Source organism: Capricornis sumatraensis, unplaced genomic scaffold (genome assembly GCF_032405125.1).
Source record: "Capricornis sumatraensis isolate serow.1 unplaced genomic scaffold, serow.2 scaffold13, whole genome shotgun sequence".
Lineage (NCBI taxonomy): Eukaryota > Metazoa > Chordata > Mammalia > Artiodactyla > Bovidae > Capricornis > Capricornis sumatraensis.
This window is the reverse complement of record NW_027184624.1, coordinates 1,490,085-1,506,815: the sequence shown is the minus strand read 5'-3', so window position 1 is coordinate 1,506,815 and position 16,731 is coordinate 1,490,085.

The following is a 16,731-nucleotide window of genomic DNA, read 5'->3' as shown; positions in this document are numbered from 1 at the left end:
GAAGTCAGGACTCCTCTCGAGTTGAGGTGGGGAACCTGTGTTTCCTCTTGAGTTGCAGTATGGGAGTCAAGAATTCTCTTGAATTGCAGCAGAATCTCGGAGTTCTTCTCTAGTTGTTCCTGGAAACACAGGGTTTACTGGAGAGTTGTCAAGGGGACTCGAAGCTCCTCTTCAGGTGCAGTGAGAAATCAGTGTTCCTTTGTTTTTGCAACACCAGATGCAGGATTCCACTGGAGTCGTGGTGTGGATGTCAGGGTTCTTCTCAAGCTAGGTTGGTACTAAGGGTTCCTGGCGACTTGTGGTGGGGCCTCCTGTTGAGTTCTCTTGGGGTGACTCTTCTCTAGCAGGGATGTGTAGGGTGGCCCCTGTCTTGCTGCACTGATGGGTGACTGCTCACTAGTTTTGACGAGGAACTAATCTATCATTGTGGTTGCAGTCAACTCAGTAGTTGCGGTGGGGGGAGGGTTTTGAGTCTTTCTAGTGGTGGTGTGCAAGCTTCTCTCTGCTTGTGGTGTGAAGTTCGTTTGTATTAGCAGAAGAGGGGATTCTCTATGCGTGTGATGTCCAGTGGGCTCCTCTCAAGTTGTGGAGGGCTCCTCTTTAGGGGTGAGGCTGTGTCCTCTCCGGTTGGGGGGTGTGTGTCTCCATTGTGGAGGTCCTATAGGCTTTTGGCGCTATGAGTTCCTCACTCCTATTCATGGGATTGCTGCTGTCTAGTTGTGGGGGCTTCCACTTGACTTCCTTAAGGGTGCTTGTCTCCATTGGAGGCAGGTCTTCTCTCTAGGTGTAATATCCTGGTGGACACCCCTCTAGTTGTGCCTTGGGAATCCACTTCAGCTTTGGATAGAGAGGCCCTCCGTCATTTGGTGTGGTGGCCCCTTTTCTTGTTCCAGCCTAGGGATCCTGTGAAATTGCAGTGGGGAAATCGGAGTGCCTCTTGAGTTGCAGCATATGACCTTGGGTTCCTTTAGAGTTGTAGCTCAGACTCCTCTTGAGCTTCAGTGAAGCATATCCTCTCTTGTAGCTATCTGCAAGTGGTCCCTGTCTAAGTTCAATGTGCGAAGGCTACTCTAGATGCAGCATTGGCTCCCTTCTAATTGCAGTGGGAGTTCAATTTTTATTTGCTGTGGGTAGACTCGTCTCTAGTTGTGGTTTTCAGCTGCCTCGTTAGTTGTGGCAGGGGAACTCCTCTTTAATTGTGGTAGTTTGGCTCCTGTCTAGATGTGCTAAAGTGCTCTGCTCTAACTGGGAGGTGATTGACTCCTCTAGGGTTGTGATGAGAAGAGGTGCTTTTTCTAGTAGCGAAGTGCAGGAAGCTACTGTCTCTTTGTGGCAGGGTGGGCCTCCTGCTTAGTTGTAGTATGATGCTACCTCTCTGGTTGTGGTCAAGGGATCTTCTCAAACTTGGGTCTGGCAGGTCCTCTTGGGAATTCTCAGCAGTTGCATCAGGGTCTTGGGGCTTGTGTCGAGTTGGGACGAGAAACTTGGGGTTCCTGTTGAGTCACTGCAGGGGAATTGGGCCACATCTCGAATGAGGCAGGGAACACGGATGGGGTTCTCTTCAAATTGTGGTGGGAAACTCGGGGTTTCTCTCAAGTTGCGATGTGCAATTCAGGGATTCTCTCTAGTTGTGACGAATATCTTGGAGACCTCTAGAGTTTCAACAAGGGAGTCAGACCTCCTTTCAATTTGTGACTGGGAACTCATGATTCCTCTAGAGTCGAAGCAGGGGAATTGGGCCTCATCTCAAGATGTGGTGGGGAACATGGGGTTCTTTTGAATTAAGGCACTAAATTTGGGGTTTCTCTCAAATTGCGATGTGAATTTGGGGGAATTTCTCATGTTGCAAAAAGGAAGTCAAACCTCATTTCGAGTTGTGATGGGGAACTCAGGATTGCAATCGAGTCGTTGCAGAATCAGACCTTATCTCAGTTTGAGGAGGGATCTCATGGTTTTTCTTGAGTTGTGGCGGGAAACTTGGGATTCCTCTCGAGTTCCAACGGGGATCTCAGGGAACTTCTTGAGTTGCCTCAGGGGAGTCAGGACTCCTTTCCAGTTGCAAGGGGGAACTCGGTGTTCCTCTTGAGTTGTGATGGGTATCTGGGAGACCCTCTCGAGTTGCAAAAAGGGAGTCAAGCCTCCTTTTGAGTTGTGAGGGTGTTCTTGGGATTCCTCTCGAGTTGCTGCAGGAGAATCAGACCACATCTCGAGATATGGAAGGGAAAATGGGTTTCTTCTTGAGTTGTGGCAAGAAGCTTGGGGTTCCTCTCGAGTTGAGACCTGTATCATGGAGAACCTTTGCAGTTGCATAAATGGAATCAAACCTCCTTTTGAGTTGCTGAGGGAATGTGGGATTGCTCTTGCATCACTGCCGGGGAAACGGGCCTCATCTGTTGTTGAGCAAGGAATCTCGTGGTTTTTCTCAAGTTGTGGCAGGAAGCTTTGTGTTCTTCTCTATTTTAACGAGCCTCAGGGAATCTGTCGTGTAGCCTCAAGGATGTCAGGCCTCCTTTCGAGTTCTGAGGGGAACCTTGAGATTCCTCTCGAGTCACCGCAGGAGAATAGGACCTCATCTCGTGTTGAGGTGATAATCTTGGTGTTCCTCTCCAGTTGCAACAGGGATCTCGAGGCTCCTATAGCACTTCAACAGGGGAGTCAGGCCTTGTCTCGTGTTGATGCATGGAACTCCACTTTCCTCTCAAGTTGTTAAAGGGGTGTCAGGCCTCCTGTCGAGTTCAGGAGGGGAACTTAGGCTTTTTCAAGAGGTGCAATAGGAGAGTCAGACCTCCCTCCATGTTGTGAGGGAAAACTTGGGGTTCCGTTCGAGTTTCTGAATGGCAATCTGGCCGTATCTCTAGTTGAGGGGGAATTTGGTGTTCATTCAACTTGCGGCAGGAACCGCGGGGTTCGTCTTGAGTTTGAATAGCTGAGACAGGCCTCCTCTTGAGGTGCTAGGGAAAAGCCAGGATTTTTCTAGAGTTGAAGCAGGGACATCAACCCTCATCGCCAAATGAAGTGGGGAACATGGTGCCCTTACAACTTGAGCAGTATCTCAGGGTTCCTTTCCAGTTGTGACAGGTATCTCGGGGAACCTCTGATGTTGCATAAAGGGAGTCAAGCCGCCTTTTGAGTTACAAGGGGATACGCGGGACTGTTCTCTAGTCACTCCAGCGTAACTGGGCCTCATCTCGCAGTAAGGGGGTAATCTCATGGTGTTCCTCGATTTGCAGCAGGAAGCTTGGTGTTCCTCTCTAGTTAAGACGGGGACCTTGGGGAAGCTCTTGTCTGGCCTCAGGGAAGTCAGGCCTCCTTTCAAGTTGTGAGGGGCACCTCAGGATTCCTTTTGTGTCACTGCAGGGGAATATGGCCTCATCTCGAGTAGATGGAGGAAACTCAAGTTTCCTCTACAAATGTGACAGGGATCTTGGGGTTCTTATTGAGTTTCAGCAGGGGAGTCAGGACTCATCTTGTGTTGTGGCATGGAACTCTGCTTTCTTCTTGAGTTGTAATAGGGGTGTCAGGCCTCCTGTCGAGTTGAGGTGGGGAACCAGACTATTTCTAGAGGTTCAGCAGGGGATTCAGACTTCCCTTCATGTTGTGAGGGCAAACTTGGGATTCCATTTAAGTCGCTGCAGTGGAATCAAGCCTTATCTCGAGTTGAAGGGGGCATTGGTGTCCTTTCCACCTCCAGTAGGAACCTTGGTGTTCCTCTCGCAGTGCAACTGGTGAGTAAAGCCTTCTCTGAGTCCGAGGGGAATGTTGGGATTCCTCTTGAGTCGAAGCTGTGGAATCGTTCTTCATCTCCAAATGAGGTCAGGAATACAGCTCTCTTCTTGAGCTGTGGTGGGAAACTCAAGTTTCCTCTCTAGTTTCAGTGGGTACCTCGGGAACCTTTGGAGTTGCATAAAGGAAGTCAAGCTTTCTTTTGAGTTGTGAGGGAACTCGGGATTGCTCTCAAGTCACTGCAGGGGAATCAGGCCTCATCTTGCATTGAGGGGGAATCTCATTGTTTTTCTTGAGTTGCAGCGGGAAGATTTGGGTTCCTCTTGAGTTGTGACAGAGACCTCTGGGAACCTTTCATGTTGCCTCAGGGAATCCAGAACTCCTTTCGATTTGTGAGGGGCACCTTGGGATTCCTCTCGAGTCAATGAAGGGGAATAGATCCTCATCTCAAGTAGAGCCTGGAAACTCAGGGTTCCTCTCCAGTTTCAACAGGGATTTTGGGGTTCCAATCAGTTTCAACAGGGGAGTCAGGCCTCATCTCATTTTGAGGCATGGAACTCCGCTTTCCTCTCGAGTTGTAAAAGGGGTGTCAGGCCTCTTGTCGAGGTCAGGCAGGGAACTTGTGCTTTTTCTAGACATGCAACAGGTGGTCAGACCTCCCTTCGTATTGTGAGGGGATACTCAGGGTTCCATTCCAGTTGGTGCAGGGGAATCAGCCCTTCTATCGAGTTGAGGGGGACCTTGGTGTCCTTTCAACCTGCAGCAGGAAACGTGCAGTACCTCTCAAGTTTCAATAGCTGAGACAGGCCTCTTGTTGAGGTGGGAGGGGAATGTCAGGATTCCTCTTGAGTCAAGGCAGGGGAATTGGCCCTCATATCGAGATTAGGTGGGGAACATGCGTCTCTTCTTGAGTTGTGGTGGTGAACTCGGGGTTCCTCTAGAGTTGGGATGGGTATCTCGGCAAACCTCTTGAGTTGCACAAAGGGAGTCAAGCCTCCTTTCGAGTTCTGAGAGGGAACTTGGAATTGCTCTCGAGGTGCTGAAGGATAAAAGGGCCTCATTTCAGGTTGAGGAGGGAATCTCGTAGTTTTTATTGAGTTGAGGCAGGAAGCTTGGGGTTCCTTGCGAGTTGTGACAGGGACCTCAGGGAAGCTCTGTGTTGCCTAAGGGAAGTTAAGTACCTTTCAAGTTGTGAGGGGGAGCCCGGTATTGCGCTCTAGTCACTACAGGAGAATCGGGCCTCATCTCACATTGAGGGTGAAATCTATTGGTGTTTCTTAAGTTGTGGCGGGAAACGTTGGTTTCCTCTTGACTTGCAACTGGGACCTCAGGGAACCTCTCATGTTGCCTCAGAGAAATAAGACCTGTGTTCAAGTTGCCAGAGGCACCTCGGGATTCCTCTCATCGCACCACAGGGGAATAGGGTCTCTTCTTGAGCTGAGGCTGGAATCTCAGGGTTCCTCTCCAGTAGTGACAGGGATCTCAGAGTACCTATCAATTTTCAACAGGGGCATCAGGACACGTCTCTTTTTGAGGCATGAAACTCCGCTTTCCTCTCAAGTTGTAAAAGGGGTGTCAGGCCTCCTGTCGAGTTCAGGGTGGGAACATAGCCTTTTTATAGAGGCGCAACAGGGGATTCAGATCTCTGTGTGTGTTGTGAGGGGATACTCGGGGTTCCATGTGAGTCAGTGCAGGGGAATTAAGCCTTATCTTGAGCTGAGGGGAAATTTGGTGTTCTTTCGACCTGCGGCAGGAACCACGGGGCTCCTCTCGAGTCAAATCAGGGGAATCGGCTCTCATCTCGAGATGAGGTGGGGAACACAGGGCCCTCTTTGAATTGTGGTGGGAAATTTGGGGTTCCACTCGAGTGGCCACGGGTATCTCGGAGAACCTCTTCAGTTGCACAAACGGAGTGAAGCCTACATCTGAGGTTAGAGAGGGAACTCAGGATTGCTTTAAAAGCACTGCAGGGAAAAACGGCCTCATCTTGCACTGAGGGTGGAATTTCATGGTTTCTCTCAAGAAGCATTGGAAAGCTTTGGGCTCCTCTTGAGTTGTGACAGGGACCTCAGGGAGCCTTTTGTGTTGCCTCAGGGAATTCAAGTCTCCTTTTGAGTTGTGAGAGGTAGCAAGGGATTGCTCTCGAGTCGCTGCAGGGTAATAGGGCCTCATCTGTCTTTTGAAGGGAAATCTCGTGATGTTTTTCTAGTTGTGGGGGGAAGCTTTGGGTTCCTCTCGAGTTGTGATGAGGACCTCAGGAACCTCTCATGTTGCCTCAGGAAAGCCAGGCCTCCTTTCAAGTTGTGAGGGGCATCTTGGGATTCCTCTCAAGTCGCTGCAATGGAATAGGTGTCATTTCAAGTTGAGGCGGGAAACTCAGGATTCCTCTCTACTTGCAGCAGGGATCTCAGGGTTCCTATCGAATTTCAACACAGAAGTCAGGCCTCATCTCATTTTGAGGCATGAAACTCCATTGTCCTCTTAGTTGTAAAAGAGGTGTCAGGACTCCTGTCAAGTTTTGGTGGGGAACTTGTGCTTTTTCTAGTTGTGCAACAGGGGAGTCAGACCTCCCTTCGTGTTGTGAGGGGATACTCGGGGTTCCATTCCAGTCGGTTCAGGGGAATCAGGCCTTATCTCGAGTTGAGGGTGATCTCAGTGTCCTTTCGAATTGCAACAGGAAACATGAGGTACCTCTAGAGTTTCAATAGGTGAGACAGACCTCTTCTTGAGGTGGGAGGGGAAAGTTGGGATTCCTCTTAAATCAAAGCAAGGGAATCGGCCCTCATCTCGAGGTGAGGTGGGGAACATGGGTCTCTTCTCGTGTTGTAACAGTAAACTCGAGGTTCCTCTCGAGTTGCGATGGGTATCTTGGGGAAATTCCTGAGTTGCATGAAGGGAGTCAAGCCTCCTCTCGAGTTTCAAATTGCTCTGGAGTCGCTGCACAACCAAAGGGCCTCATCTCGGTTTAAGGTGGGAATCTCATGGTATTTCTTGATTTGCAGTGGGAAGCTCGAGTTCCTTTTGAGTTTCAGTGGGGACCTCCGGGAACCTCTCGTGTTGCCTCAGGGAAGTCAAGTCTGCTTTCGAGTTGTGAGGGGGAGCATTGGATTGCTCTCGAGTCAATGCAGGGGAATTGGGCCTCATCTCGCATTGAAGGGGGAATCTCTTGCTGTTTCTAGAGTTGCAGAAGAAAGCCTTAGGTATATCTTGAGTTCCGATGGAGAACTCAGGGAACCTCTCATGTTGGCTCAGGGAAGTCAGACTTCCTTTCAAGTTGTGAGAGGCATCTCGGGATTCCTCTCAAGTCGCTGCATGAAAATAAGGCCTCATCTCGAGTTAGGTCTGGAAACTCAGGGTTCGTCTCCAGTTGTGACAGGGATCTGGGGGTTTCTATAAAGTTTCAACAGGTGTTAGGCCTCATCTCCTTTTGAGGCATGGAACTCTGCTTTGCTTTCGAGGTGTAAAAAGTGTGTCAGGCCTCCTGTCGAGTTCAGGTCTTGGACTTTTTCTAGAGGTGCAACAGTGGAGTCAAATCTCCCTTCATGTTGTGAACTGCTACTCGGGCTTCCATTCGAGTCAGTGCAGGGGAATCAGGCATTATCTCGAAGTGAGGGGGAACTCAGCGTCCTTTCGATTTAGGGCAGGAAATACGGGTTCCCCTTGAGTTTCAATAGGTGAGGGAGGTATCCTCTTGAGGTGTGAGGGGAAAGTCGGGATTCCTCTCCAGTCAAAGCAGGGGAATTGGCCCTCATCTCGCTATGAGAAACTTCTCGAGTTGTGGTGGGAAACTCGGGATTCCTCTCGAGTTGGGACTGGTATCCTGGGGAGGCTCTTGAATTGCATAAAGGGAGTTGAACCATCCTTCAACTTTCGAGAGGGGACTCAGTATTGCTCTTGAGGCACTGCAGCGGATAAGGGCCTCATCTCCCGTTGAGGGAGGAATCTCCTGGTTTTTCTTGAGTTGCTGTGGGAAGCTTGAGGTTCCTGTCGACTTGCAATGGGGACCTCAGGGAACCTCTCATGTTGCTTCAGGGAAGTGAAGCCTCCTTTCGAGTTATTTGAGGAGGAGCATGGGATTGTGCTCTAGTCACTGCAGGGGAGTTGGGCCTCATCTTGCATTGAGGGCAGAATCTCGTGGTGTTTCTCAAACTGCAGTGGAAATGTTTGGGTTCTTCTCTACTTGCAACTGGGACCTCAGGGAACCTCTCATGTTGCCTTAGGGAAGTCACCTGCTTTCAGGTTGCCAGGAGCACCTCAGTATACCTCTCATGGTGCTGTAAGGGTATAAGGCCTCATCTCGAGCTGAGGCAGAAATCTCAGGGTTCCTCTCCAGTCCAGGATCTCAGAGTTCCTATCGATTTTCAACAGGGGTGTCAGGACTCGTCTCCTTTTGAGGCACGGAACTCTGCTTTCCTCTCAAGTTGTAAAAGTGGTGTCAGGCCTCCTATTGAATTCAGGCGGGGAACTTGGCCTTTTACTAGAGGTGCAACAACAGAGTCAGACTTCCCTTTGGGTTGTGAGGAGATACTCGGTGTTCCATTAGAGTCAGTGCAAGGGAATTAGGCCTCATTTGGAACTGAAGGGGACCTCGGTGTCCTTTTGACTTTCAGCAGGAACCGCAGGTTTCCTCTCAAGTAAAATCAGGGGAATCGGCCCTCATCTCGAGATGAGGTGGGGAACACGGGGCCATCTTCAAATTGTGGCAGGAAACTTGGGTTCCACTCGAGTGGCGACAGATATCTCGGGAAACCTCTTCAGTTGCATCTACGGAGTCAAGCCTCCTTCTGAGGTTCCAGAGGGTACTCAGGATTGCTCTCAAGGCCTTGCAGGGGGAAAAGGGCCTCATCTCGCATTGAGTGGGGAATCTCATGGTTTTTCTCAAAGTGCGTTGGATAGCTTGGTTTCCTCTCGAGTCGTGACGGGTACCTCAGGGAGCCTCTCGTGTTACCTCAGGGAATTCAAGGCTCCTTTTGAGTAGTGAGGGATTGTGAGAGGTTGCTCTTGAGTCACTGTAGGGGATTGGGGCCTCATCTCGCCTTGATAGGGAAATCTAGTGGTGTTTCTTGGGTTGCGGCGGGAAGATTTGGATTCCTCTTGACTTGCGAAGGGGACCTCAGGGAACCTCTCATGTTGCCTAAGGGAAGTCAGGCCTCCATTCAAGTTGCAAGGGATACCTCGGGATTCCTCTCGAGTCAGTGAAGGGAAATAGGGCCTCTTCTCGAGATGAGGTGTAGAACACATGGCTCTTCTCGAATTGTGATGGGGTTCCTCTCGAGTTGCAACGTGAATCTTGGGGCACCTCTTAACTTCAAAAAAGGGAGTCAAGCCTCTTTTCGTGTTTCAAGAGGGAACTCGTGATTGCTCTTGATGCGCTGCAGGGGAAATGGGCCTCATCTCACTTTGAGGGGAGAATCTTGTGGTTTTGCTCAAGTTGTGGCAAAGCATGGTGTTCCCTTCCACTTGTGATGGGGACTTCTGGGAATCTCTCATGTTTCCTCAGTGAAGTCAAGTCTCCTTTCGTTTTGCGAAGGGGAGCTTGGGATTGCTTTCAAGTCACTACTGGTGAATCAGGCCTCATCTTGCTTTGAAGGGGGGATATCATGGTTTTTCTCTAGTTATTGTGGGAAGCTTTGGATTCCTCTTGAGTTGTGACGGGAACCTCAATGAATCACTCATGTTGCCTCAGGGAAATTAGGCCTCCTTTCAAGTTGTGGATGGCACCATGGGATTCCTCTCAAGTCGCTGCAGGGGAATAGGGCCACATCTTTAGTTGAGGCAGGAAACTCAGGGTTCCTTTCCAGTTGCACTGGGATCTCGGGGTTCCTATCGAGTTTCAACAGGGTAGTCAGGCCTTGTCTCGTGTTGAGGCATGGAACTCCACTTTCCTCTTGAGTTGTAAAATGGGTGTCAGACCTCCTGTCTACTTCAGGTGGGGAACTTGGGCCTTTACCAAAGGTGCAACAAGGGAATCAGACCTCCCTTCGTGTTGTGATGGGATAGTCGGTGTTTCATAAGTGTCACTGCAGGAGAATCAGGCCTTATCTTGAGTTGAGGGGGAACTCGGTGTCTTTTTTTGCCTTTTTTTTTTTTTCAGTTGAGGCGGGAAGATTGCAATTCCTCATGAGTTGCGATGAGGATCTCAGGGAACCGCTCATGTTGCCTTGGGGAAGTCAGTCCTCCTTTTGAGTTGTGAGAGGCATTTTGGGATGCCTCTCCAGTTGTGATAGTGACCTCGGGGTTCCTATCGAGTATCAATAGGGGAGTCAGACCTTGTCTCATGTTGAGGCATGGGACTCTGCTTTCCTCTGTAGTGGTAAAAGGGGTGACAGGCCACCTGTCAAGTTGAGGCAGGAAACTCAGGGTTTTTCTAGAGGTCAACAGGGAAGTCGGCCCTCTCTTCGTGTTGTGAGGGGGAAACTCGAGGTTCCATTTGAGTCGCTGAAGGGCAATCTGGCCTTATATTGAGATGAGGATGAACTGCATGTCCTTTCGAATTGTGGCAGGAAACTCGGGGTTCCTCTTGAGCTGCAATAGGTGAGACAGGCCACCTCTTGAGGTACGAGGGGATTGTTGGGATTCCTCTTGAGTGGAAAAAGGGGAAGCGGCCCTCATCTTGAGATGAAGAGGGGAACACAGTGCTCTTCTTGAGTTGTGATGGGAAGCCTGGGGTTCCTCTCAAGTTGTGATGGGGCTCTCAGGGAACCTCTCATGTTGTCTCAGGGAAGTCAGGCCTCCTTTCAAGTTGTGAGGGGCTCCTTGGGATTTCTTTCAAGTCACTGCAGGGTAATCAGCCCTCATTTCGTGATGAGTTGGGGAACATGGGGCACTTCTATGTTGCACCAGGAAACTCGGGGTTCCTATCAAGTTGTGACAGGGACCTCCGGGAACCTTGTGTTTCCTCAGGAAAGTCAGGCCTTCTTTTGAGTTGTGAGGAGCACATCAGGATTCCTCTCGTTTCACCACAGGGGAATAGGGCCTCATCGTGAGTTGAGGTGGGAAACTCGGTGTACCTCTCCAGCTGCGACAGGGATCTTGGGGTTAATATCAAGTTTCATCAGGGGAATTAGGCCTCATCTCATTTCGAGGCATGGAACTCCACTTTCCTCTTGAGTTGTAAAAGGGGTGTCAGACCTCCTGTAGAGTTGAGGCAGGGAATTTGGGCTTTTTCTACAGATACAACAGGGTAGTCAGACCTCCCTTCATGTTGTGAGGAGATACTTGGGGCTCCATTCGAGTTGGTGCAGGAGAATCAGGCCTTATCTCAAGTTGAGGGGGACCTCAGTGTCCTTTTGACTTGCAGCAGGAAACGCGGGGTACCTATTGAGTTTCAATAGGTTAGACAGGCCTCCTCTTGAGGTGGGAGGGGAAAGTTGGGATTCCTCTCCAGTCGAAGCAGGGGAATCAGCCCTCATCTCGAGATGAAGTGGGGAACATGGTACTCTTCTCGTGTTGCTGTGGGAAAACTGGAGTTCCTCTTGAGTTGCAAAGGGTATCTTGGGGAGCCTCTTGAGTTGCATAAAGGGAGTCAAGCCTCCTTTTGAATTTCGAGAGGGAACTCAGAATTGCTTTCTAGGCAATGCAGCAGAAATGGACCTCATCTAGCATTGATGGGTTAATCTTGTGATTTTTCTTGAGTTGCAGTGGAAAGCTTGGTGTTTTCAGCCATGAAATTAAAAGATGCTTACTCCTTGAAAGGAAAGTTATGACCAACCTAGACAGCATATTAAAAAGCAGAGACATTACTTTGTTAACAAATGTCCATCTAGTCAAGAGTATGGTTTTTCCAATAGTCGTGTATGGATGTGTGAGTTGGACTATAAAGAAAGCTGAGCGCCGAAGAATTGATGCTTTTGAACTGTGGTGTTGGAGAAGACTCCTGAGAGTCCCTTGGACTGCAAGGAGATCCAAGCAGTCCATCCTAAAGGAGATCAGTAATGGGTGTTCACTGGAAGGACTGATTTTGAAGCTGAAACTCCAATAACTTTGGCCACCTCACGCAAAGAGTGACTCATTGGAAAAGACCTTGATGCTGTGAAGGATTGGGGGCAGGAGGAGAAGGGGACGACAGAGAATGAGATGGCTGGATGGCATCACTGACTCAATGGACAGGAGTTTCTATAGACTCTGGGAGTTGGTGATGGACAGGGAGGCCAGGCATACTGCAATTCATGGGGTTGCAAAGAGTCAGACACAACTGAGTGACTGAACTGAACTTTCTCCAGTTATGACGGACTCAGGGAACCTCTCTTGTTGCCTCAGGGAAGTCAGGTCTCCTCTCAAATTGTGAGGGACCACCTTAGAATTCCTCTTGAATCTCTGCAGGGGGATAGGTCCTTATTTCCAGTTGAGGCGGGAAACTCCAGGTTCCTCTCCAGTTTCGACAGGGACCTGGGAGTTCCTGTCGAGTTTCAACAGGGGAGTCAGGCCTCATCTCATTTTAAGGCACTGAACTCCGCTTTCCTCTCAAATTGTAAATGTCGGGTTAGGCCTCCTGTTGAGTTGAGATGAGGAACTTGGGCTTTTTATAGAGGTGCAACAGGGGAATCAGACCTCTCTTCATGTTTGAGGGGATACTCGGGGTTCCATTCAAGTCAGAACAGGGGAATCAGACCTTATCTCGAGTTCAGGGAGAACTCGGTGTCCATTTGACTTGCAGCATGAACCATGGGTTTCCTGTCAAGTTTCAATAGGTGAGACAGGCCTTCTCTTGAGGTGAGAGGGGAAAGTTGGGATTCCTTTTGGGTCAAAGCAGGGGAATCGGTCCTCATCTCAAGATGAGGTTGGGAATAAGGGGCTCTTCTCGAGTTGTGGTGGAAAACTCGGTGTTCCTCTAGAGTTTCCAGAGGTATCTGTGGGAACCTCTTGAGTTGCATAAAGGGACTCAAACCTCTTTTAAAGTTTTGAAAGGGAATGCGAGATTGCTCTCGAGGCATTGCAGGGGAAAAGGGCCTCATCTTACGGTAAGGGGGAATCTCGTGGTTTTTTCATGGTGCATCTGGAAGGTTGGGGTTCCTCTCGAGTTGTGACGGGGACCTCAGGGAGCCCCTCATGTTGCCTCAGGGAATTCAAATTTCCTTTTGAGTTGTGAGGGGTAGCAAGGGATTGCTCTTGAGTCACTACAGGGTAATTGGCCCTCATCACGCATTGAGTGGGAAATATAGTGGTGTTTCTCGAGGTGAGGCAGGAAGATTTGGATTTCTCTCGATTTGTGAAGTGGACCTCAGGGAATCTCTCATGTTGCCTAAGGGAAGTGAGGCCTCCATTCAAGTTTCAAGGGGTATGTCGGGATTCCTCTCGAGTCACTGCAGGGGAATAAGGCCTCATCTACCATTGAGGGGGAATCTTGTGGTGTTTCTCTAGTTGCAGAGGGATGCTTTGTGTTCCTCTCCAGTTGCGATGGGGACCTCAGGAACTTCAAATATTGCCTCAGGGAAGTCAGGCCTCCTTTCAACTTGTGAGGGGCACCTCGGGATTCCTCTCGAGTTGCTGCATGAAAATAGGGCCTCATTTTGAGTTGAAGTGGGAAACTCAGGGTTTCTCTAAGTTGTGACAGGGATCTTGGGGTTTCTATCAAGTTTCAACAGGGGAGTCAGGCTTCCTCTCCTTTTGAGTCATAGAACTCTGCTTTGCTTTTGAGTTGTAAAACAAGTGTCAGGCCTCCTCGCAAGTTCAGGCAGGGAGCTTGGAGTTTTTCTAGAGGTGCAACAGGGAAGTCAAACCTCCCTTCATGTTGTGAGGGGATACTCGGGCTTCCATTCTAGTCAGTGCAGGGGAATCAGGCCTTATCTCGAGTTGAGGAGGAACTCGGTGTCCATTTGACTTGCGGAGGAAATGCGGTCTTCCTCTCTAGTTTCAATAGGTGAGACAAGACTCCTCTTGAGGTGGAAGGGGAAAGTCGGGATTCCCTTCCAGTTGAAGCAGGGGAATCAGCCTTCATTTTGTGATGAGGTGGGGAACACAGGGCTCTTTTTGAGTTGTGGCGGGATACTTGGGATTCCTCTCGAGTTGTGACAGATATCTTGGGGAACCTCTTAAGTTGCATAAAAAGAGTTGAGCCCTCCTTCATGTTTTGAGATAAACACAGTATTGTTCTCAAGGCACTGCAGTGGAAAAGGGCCTCATCTTGCATTGAGGGGGGAATCTCATGGTTTTCCTCGAGGTGCTGTGGGAAGCTTGGGGTTCATCTCGACTTTCAACGGGGACCTCAGGGAACCTCTCGTGTTGCCTCAGAAAGTGAAGTCTCCTTTTGAGTTGTGAGGGGGAGTGCATGATTGAGCTTGAGTCACTCCAAGGGAATCAGGCCTCATCTTGCACTGAGGGGAGAATCTCGTGGCATTTCTCGAGTTTCTGAGGGAAGTTTTGGGTTCCTCTCTACTTGCGACCGGGACCTCAGGGAACCTCTCATGTTGCCTCAGGGAAGTCAGATTTGTTTTCCAGTTGTGAGTGGCACCTCGGGATTCCTCTCGTAGTGCTACAGGGAAATAGGGCATAGTCTAGAGCTGTGGAAGGAAACTCAGGGTTCCTCTCCAGGTGTGACAGGTATCTCATGGTTCCTATAGATTTTCAACAGGGGCGTCAGGGCACATCTCCTTTTGAGGCATGGAACTCCAATTTCCTCTCAAGTTGTAAAAGGGGTGTCAGGCCTCCTGTCAAATTCAGGCGGGGAACTTGGCCTTTTTCTTGTGATCAACAGGGGAGTAAGTCCTCCCTTCATGTTGTGAGGGGATACTCGGGGTTCCATGTGAGTCGGTGCAGGGGAATTAGGCCTTATTTTGAACTGAGGGGGAACTTGGTGTCCTTTCGACTTGTGTCAGGAACGACAGGGTTCCTCTCGAGTCGAATCAGGGGAATTAGCCATCATCTTGAGATGAGGTGGGGAACATGGGGCCCTCATTTAATTGTGGTGGGAAACTCAGGGCTCTACTCGAGTGGCAACGGGTATCTCAGAAACCCCTTCAGTTGCATAAATGGAGTCAAGCCTCCTTCTGAGGTTCCAGAGGGAACTCAGGATTGCTCTAAGGCCTTGCAGCGGGAAAGGGCCTCATCTAGCATTGAGGGGGGAATCTCGTGATTTTTCTCAAAATGCGACAGACAGCATGGTTTCCTCTCGAGTTGCGACGGGTACCTCAGTGTACCCTCAGTGTTCCCTGTTGCCTCAGGGAATTCAAGTCCTTTTGAGTTGTGAGGGGGTAGCGACAGATTCCTCTTGAGTGACTGCAGGTGATTCCAGCCTCATCTTACATTGAGCGGGAAATCTAGTGGTGTTTTTCGAGTTGTGGCGGGAAGATACGGATTTCTCTCAACTTGCAAAGGGGACCTCAGGGAACCTCTCATGTTGCCTCAGGGAAGTCAGGCCAATATTCAAGTTGTTAGTGGTACCTCGGGATTCCTCTTGAGTTGCTGAAGGGGAATAGGGCTTCATCTCAAGATGAGGTTTGGAACACGTAGCTTTTCTTGAACTGTGACCGGAAACTCGTGGTTCCTCTCGAGTTGCAACATGTATCTTGGGCCACCTCCTAAATTGCATAAAGGGAAATTCATTTTGAGTTTCCAGAGGGAACTCAGGATGGCACTCGATGTGCTGCAGGGGAAAAGGGCCTCAGCTCGCTTTGAGGGGAGAATCTTGTGGTTTTTGTCGAGTTGCTGAGGGAAGCTTGGGTTTCTACTCAAGTTGTGACGGCGACCTCAGGGAACCTCTCGTGTTGCCTCAGGGAAGTCAAATCTCCTTTCGAGTTGTGAGGTAGAGCATGGGATTGCTTTTAAGTCACTACAGGGGAATCGGGCCTCATCTTGCATTGAGGGGGGAATGTCATGGTGTTTCTCCAGTTTTGGCCAGAAGCTTGGGTCATTCTGGAAATTCAACGTGCACCTCTGGGAACCTCTCCTGTTGCCTCAGGGAAGTCAGGCCTTCTTTCAAGTTGCAAGGGGCACCTTGGGATTCCTCTTGAGTCGCTGCATGGGAATAGGGCCTCATCACGAATTGAGGCAGGAAACTCAGGGTTCCACTCCAGTTTTGACAGAGATCTTGGGGGTCCTATTAAGTTTCAAGAGGGGAGTCAGGCCTTGTCTCATGTTGAGGCATGGAATTCCGTTTTCCTTTCAAGTTGTAAAAGGGGTGTCAGGTCTCCTGTCGAGTTCAGGTGGGGAACTTGGGCTTTTTTTAGAAGTGTAACAGGGGAGTCAGACCTCCCTTATTACTGTAAGAGGATACTTGGGGTTCCATTTGAGTTGGTGCAGGAGATTCAGGCCTTATCTAGAGTTGAGGTGGAACTCGGTGTCCTTTTGATTTGTGACAGGAATGGTGGGATCCCTCTTGAGTTTCAATAGGTGAGACAGGCCTCCTCTTGTGGGGAGGGGAGAAAGCCAGGATTCATCTTGAGTCAAAGTGGGGGAATTGGCCCTCATCTTGAGATTACAAGGGTAACACGTAGCTCTACTCTAGTTGTGGCTGGAAAATTGGGGTTCTTCTTGTGTTGAAAAGGGTATTGTGGGGAAACTCTTGAGTTGCAAAAAAAGAGTCAAGCCTCCTTTTTGAGTTTCTAGAGGGACATCATGATTGCTGTCGAGGCACTGCAGGGGAAAATGGCCTCATCTCTCATTGAGGGGGAAATCTAGTGGTTTTTCTCAGGTTGTGAAGGGAATCTTTGTTTTCCTCTGGAGTTGAATTGGGGACCTCAGGTAACCTCGAAGTCAAGTCTCCTTTAGAGTTGTGAGGGGGAGTGAAGCATTGCTCTCAAGTCACTGCAGTGGAATTGGGCCTCATCTGGCATTGAGGAGGGAATCTCGTGTTTTTTATCGAGTTGCACTGCACAGCTTTGGGGTCTCTCAAGTTGAAACAGGGACCTCAGGGAACTTCTCATGTTGCCTCAGGGAAGTCAGGTCTTCTTTCTATTGCGTGGGGCACCTTGGGATTCCTCTTGAGTCGCTGCAAGGGAATAGGACATCATCTCAGGTTGAGACTGGAATCTCAGGGTTCCTCTGCAGTTGCAACAGGGATCACAGGTTTCC